Consider the following 6,814-nt stretch of genomic DNA (forward strand, 5'->3'; position numbering starts at 1 on the left):
CAATTTAGGAATGGAGATTCAGATTACAAATGTGCTCCTGATGTGTAGTTTGTGTGGTTTTTATGAAAAAATAGATCGGGGAGGTGTCTCAGTCCTGCATTTTATACCTTTTTTTTATCAGGACAGACAGCACTTCCATTTCAGATTCAAATGTATTTACCCCAAAATGTAAAAAAACAAAATTGTCTGATTATAAGGATATCACATAAGAGGGATTTGTATGTAAAGGAGCAGAATGAAAGCTCAAAGTGAAAATGTATACTTTAATTTGAGGAGCTTTTTCCCCTTTAGAACTACATTAGAGGTAGCAATAATCTGCTGGAGGAAGTGATTGTGGAAGGGGTGGAGTCTATCAGCAGGATATACAGAGGGTCACATGATACAAAGCAACAACCAATCCCAGAGTATCAGGTGATCTGCAGACAGCAGAGCAACATAGTACAGGGGTATGATCTGTGCTGGGATTGATCATTCCATTCATTTCTAGTCAAAAGAAAGTTGGAATTCAGCTTTAGGCTAGGTTCACACCTATACAGTTTACATGTGATCTGTCTCTGCAGTGCTTTATGCGGTGCATTTAGCGTTTTTGCCCATGTGTCTTTAATGCGTTTTGCAGGGGTTTTTTTCCAACTTGTTGCTGGGCAGATAAAAATGCAAAACACATCCAAATAGTGTAAAAAACGCATCAAAAACACATCATGTGCATTTTTGCAGTGTCTCCATTGAATTCTATTGAGCCAAAATGCAACGCTTTGCATTTAAAAAAGTCCCCAACCCTTTAAAAAAAACCACACCGGATGAAAACGTGGAGATGTCCCATAGGAAATCATGTTAAATGGACTGCAGTGTGTTTCTGCAAAATGCGAAACGCACCGCAAAACGCTTAGGTGTGAACCTAGTCTTAAGGTAGAAAACCGTTCATATTTATTGTTTTAAACTATTTATACCAGTAATGCTTAACATAAGATTATATATTAAAAACATTTTGTTCTTTTTACAGATAAATTGAAGATTTTCCATGAACTTCTTGGCAGATTAAATATGAAGCATTTAAATGATTCCAAACTGACATTGAGTAACATCCTAGAAATCGGAGCAGAGACTCTGAGTGATGTCCATCCCCAGACCATTCAAGATGTTCCGTGGCATTTTTTGAGAAAGCTGATGGCCATGAACAGAACTGCACTTAATACTCAGTATGGACAAGATACACAAATAATCAATTCAATTGAAAACATGTTTGAGTCAATGATTGAAGGGGAAAGTAGTTCAATTGAATCCATTCACCCCCTGGATGTCCTCTGTGCTCTCCTCCATTGTTCAGACAGTTTCCTACAACAAGAGATTGTATCTAGATTGTCCATGTGCCAGTTTCCCGTCCCTCTCCTTCTCCCTGCTGGTGACGGGTCACACTGCACCCTCATGCTTTGGGCAATGAGGGACATTGTGAAGAAGTGGAGACCTCAGTCAATGACTGATAGGAAAGGGTTCAATGAGGAAAATGTGGTGAATATTTCCATGCCTATTTTCTCCTTCATCAGACTGGGTAACAACAAACTATCCAAATCTATAATCCTGAATCAAGTTCTTAATCCAGCCCAACAACACCAAAACTTCTTCATATATGATGAGATGGATGGAGGAAATATCGAGAGGAAAATATCTGATGGCCTTGTGGAAATGTCCTGGTATTTTCCCTGTGATAAGTCTGATGTTTTCCCAGAACCCATCGCAGTGACCAACCTACGAGGAGACCTGGAGACCAACATGAACCAATTCACATTTCTGACTCGAGTCTCATCAGCTGTATTTATATTCATTGAAAGTATTTCTGAGATACAATTCAGACTTTTATCATCCTTCAGTGACACTGACACCCAGATTTATTTTATTGTTACTCCAGAAAAGGGGAAAAAAATAAGTGAAGAGACCTTAAAGCACATAAAAAATCTAATGCCAATTTTAAAGATGAGTAAAACAAATATTATTCCCAAAACCAGCACATATAATGATGCTGTACTAGTGAAAAAAATTCAGAATGGAATTCAGAATGCTTTAATAAACAGTCATAAAGAAAGACGAAACCTGTGTAGTGCTATAAATATAACTGAAGGACTTCATATCTTTGTTGATGAGAATTTTGCTGAATGTCAGAAAGCAAAAGCAATTGCAAATAAAGTTACTTCAGTGATAAAAGATGTGGAAGGGTATAAAAAGGAAACATTGAAATTACAGGGAGATCTGTGGAAGGAATTGTCTAAAGTAGAAAAAGAAATTTGCAGAATGACGAGACAAGGGGGAAAAGATGCACAAGTATATCAATCTGAGCTCAAACAACAGATCAGATCACTCCACGAAAAACAATACAAACATGACATTCCTGTAGGCATAGTGCATTTTACTGAAGCAATTACTGACCTCTCCAAGTCTGAAAAACATTATTTCTTGAAATGGATGAAATTTGAACTGGATTCAGTTGCAAGAAATAACACTTCATCATTGCAGTCTGAATACAAGGAAAAATGTAACAGTAAATCATATATGTCAGAACTTAAGCAGCTGGATAAAAAGATCTCAGACAGTTCTTTAGGAATAGAACATTTCCTACGTGAGCTGGGACAGTTTTATGAGGCTGAGTATTCCATGGTTAATAAACAGAATAATAAAACCACAAGACAATTCACCAAACTTCCAGGAATTGCTGCTGATCTCCTACTAGATGGGTTTCCATTGGAGTTGATTGATGGCGACGCCTCTAATATTCCTTTACAGTGGATAACTGATGTTCTGACTGAGCTAGACAATAAGACAGGAGGACAATGCAAAATGAGGGTAATCACAGTGCTGGGAGTGCAGAGTACGGGGAAGTCCACCCTTCTGAACACCATGTTTGGTCTGCAGTTCCCGGTGGCCAGTGGACGATGTACACGAGGAGCCTTCATGACTCTCCTGAAAGTGAAAGAGAACTTCCAAGAGGAGCTGGGCTGTCATTTCATCCTTTTGATTGACACTGAGGGGCTGAAAGCTGCAGAGTTGGCCTCCCTGGAGGACAGCTATGAACATGACAATGAACTGGCCACACTGGTGGTGGGGCTGAGTGATATCACCATCATCAACATGGCCATGGAGAACACATCAGAAATGAAGGATATTTTACAGATTGTGGTCCATGCTTTTCTTCGGATGAAAGAAATCAGGAAGAAGCCCAGCTGTCAGTTTGTACATCAGAATGTCAGTGATGTGTCTGCTTATGAAAAGAACATGAGAGACAGGAAGAAATTTCTGGAACAACTTGATGAAATGACAAAAGTAGCTGCAAATATGGAGAAGAAAAGTGGAATTACCTGTTTCAGTGATGTGATGGATTATGATCTTGAGAAACACAACTGGTACATTCCTGGACTATGGCAAGGGGACCCACCAATGGCTCCGGTAAACTTTGGCTACAGTGAAAATGTTTATGAATTAAAGAAATATTTGCTGGGATTTTTAAAATCTCCAAATTCTAATAGAATTCAATGCAAAATCCCTGACTTTGTCCAATGGATAAATAATTTGTGGAGCTCAGTGAAACATGAGAAATTCATCTTCAGTTTCAGAAACAGTCTGGTGGCAGAAGCGTATACCAAGCTGTCTATACAATACTCTCTGTGGGAATGGGACTTCACCAAAACGATCCATAGCTGGATGATCACCAAAGAAACTTACATCAGAAATCAATCTGCAGCCAGTCTCAGTGCTGAGATGTACATGCAGTTTAAAGATGATCTTCAGAGATTACTGTTAGAAGAGGAAGATGCAATGCTGAATCTACTGGAAGAATATTTTGACAGCAAATGTGAGAATGTTCATCTCATTGAACGACACAAAGAAGAATTCTTCATAAGTGTGAGACTCCTGAAGAAGGAACTGGAAAGGAATACTATTAGTAAACTTAACAAGGCAGTTTCAATCCAGAAAGGCAAATTAAAGATTCTGGATATTCAGAAGACATTTCAGAAATTGATTGAGGAAGAAATAACAAATCTACTAAAAAACTGCAGAGAAAGAAATTGTGTACTTGGTGACATAAACGTAGAGAAAGAATTTGAAGAGATGTGGAAGAAAACCCTCTCTGATTTACAAATAGAGGAACTGACAAGACGTAACATTGGACAAATGATTCTTCAGCAGCTTAAGAATGAAATGGGTGTAAAGGGAGGCGGTATTAATGAAACCCTAACCAAAGTAATGAGCTTGGATGACTATGGGATCAATCCATTTGTTCCTGACAAAAGTCACGTTGACTCAACATTCTTTTCCCTGCATCGCAATCTGGTCTATGCAGATAAGGCACACATAGAAAAAATAAAAGATATTGCAATGACCTTGATAGACATGTGTAACTCATATATCAAAGAGAAGGCAGGCACCACAGAGGATTATGATGATACTTACTTTCAGGAACTGCTACACATGATCAATGATAAACTCAAAGACAAAACTACTACAAAGCTTCATTTTTCTTTCAAGTTTGAGCTAGACATAAAACTTTTTATTTTTGGAAAATCATCTAGAGCATTTCAGGACTTACATGACAGGTTCATTCAAGAAAATGACCCCAAAATGTGCCTTGAAAAATTAAAACCTCAATACTTTGCCACATTTGAGAGCATATTCCATGAGAAAGATGAATGTCAGAGCAGGGCCAAAAAATTCTGTGAGCCCTGCCTGAAGCCGGCACTAACTGATTAAATTCTGCCACATCTCGGCAAGGAAATCATTGATAACATTTTACAAAGTTCTGAAAGTCATATATTTAGCAGCAGAAGTACTTTTCAGTTAACTGTGCTTCAGGGCCTGCTGAAGAAAAAAGAATTTGAACGCTATTTGTTGTACATTAATCATTATAAGACCTTTGTGAAAGACTGGATCTCTCAGTACATTACTGAAAAATATCAGAGTCCATCAACTCTAAACTCCTTCGCAGAAAAACTTTTATCTCCAATCATTGAAACAATTGAAAAATTCCTGAAAAGTGAGGAATGTGTGAAAACAGAGACCATTGTGACATTTCTGGAAAGTTTCTGCAAGTCACTAGACAAAGAAATAGTGATCTCACAGAATGAAATGACAGTGATCACTTTCCACAATACAGCAAATGTCAGCCAGTTCTCTGAGGACATTCTTTACTATCTTACCAACATAATGGAGCAAATTTTATCAGACACAGAATTGTTGAACATTGAACGCCTTCTCTCCAGAGACACACTGAAGCCTCAGGAGGAATTGTTGAAGAAAGTGATTGGTTGCGGTAAGCAGTGTCCATTCTGTAAAGTCCCCTGTGAGAATGCTGGAGGTGATCATAAGGAGCACGCTGCATCCCTCCATAGACCTCAGGGACTGGGAGGATGCAAATGGAACAAAGATGAGACTTTAGTCACTGATATCTGCTCCACTGATGTGGTATCTGACATTAGATTTAGAAATTCTGACACAGAAGGAAAATATCACCCATACAAAGACTATCATAAATACTATCCAGATTGGGTCATTCAGCCTGACACCAGCCTCAAATCCTCAGATTACTGGAAGTATATTTTTGTACTTTTTAATGATGATTTTGCAGATGAATATTCTGGAAATCCAGCAGAACTTCCAAAGGATTGGAAGACAATCACAGAAGATCAGGCTCTTGAAAGTTTACAGGAATCTTTTAAAATCATATAAAAATCACATGGCTGTATTTGTGTCAACACTCACATATACAATACATGTGTTGGGTCTAAACGGTAAAGATATATTTTTCTAAATATAATTTTCATTATTCTAAAATTCTCATTTGCATACTCTCACGCTTGTCTTGCTGCACCAAAGGTCTCCGGAACTTAGAAAGTGTTGATGCCAGTAAACAAATTCACAATCAGACGTGGGAATACGGCTGGATGTAATATATTCTTTTAAAATAGGTCCTAAAGTGTGCATTGAGGCTGGGTTTGTGATGCATTAACTCATGTGTGTTGAGGTGCCTAATGCCATGTGGTAACGGACACTATGCTGAGGCAGTCCAATGAGTTGAATGAGTTGCCTAAAGCACCAAAAATGTGCATGAGGTTTTTTTGTAATGCAGCACACCACAACACATGGTAGTGCATTACTGTGTATTGGCATCATTAAAGTGTTACTAAACCCAGGACCCTGCATTCACTATATCCGCTCTCTCCGGAACCCGCATTCACTATATCCGCTCTCCTCGGACCCTGCATTCACATTATCCGCTTTCCCCGGACCCCGCATTCACATTATCCGCTCTCCCTGGACCCCGCATTCACTATATCCGGTCTCCCCGGACCCCGCATTCACTATATCCGCTCTCCACGGACCCCGTATTCACTATATCCGCTCTCCCCGGACCCTGCATTCACTATATCCTCTCTCCCTGGACCCCGCATTCACTATATCCGGTCTCCCCGGACCCCGCATTCACTATATCCGCTCTCCCCGGACCCTGCATTCACTATATCCGCTCTCCTCGGACCCTGCATTCACATTATCCGCTTTCCACGGACCCCGCATTCACATTATCCGCTCTCCCTGGACCCTGCATTCACATTATCCGCTCTCCCTGGACCCCGCATTCACTATATCCGGTCTCCCCGGACCCCGCATTCACTATATCCGCTCTCCACGGACCCCTTATTCACTATATCCGCTCTCCCCGGACCCTGCATTCACTATATCCGCTCTCCCCAGACCCCGCATTCACTATATCCGCTCTCCCCGGACCCTGCATTCACTATATCAGCTCTCCCCGGACCCCGCATTCACTATATCC

The 6,814-nt window shown here is 40.0% G+C and overlaps 1 pseudogene; it reads left to right on the plus strand.

Annotated features, from left to right (window-relative positions):
• The first annotated feature begins 1,008 nt into the window (after positions 1-1,008).
• LOC149434727 (up-regulator of cell proliferation-like) lies at positions 1,009-6,173 on the plus strand (annotated as a pseudogene).
• The last annotated feature ends 641 nt before the right edge of the window (positions 6,174-6,814 follow it).

This window comes from Staurois parvus, unplaced genomic scaffold (genome assembly GCF_062004578.1).
Source record: "Staurois parvus isolate SC_StPar_1 unplaced genomic scaffold, SC_StPar_1.0 ptg001692l, whole genome shotgun sequence".
Lineage (NCBI taxonomy): Eukaryota > Metazoa > Chordata > Amphibia > Anura > Ranidae > Staurois > Staurois parvus.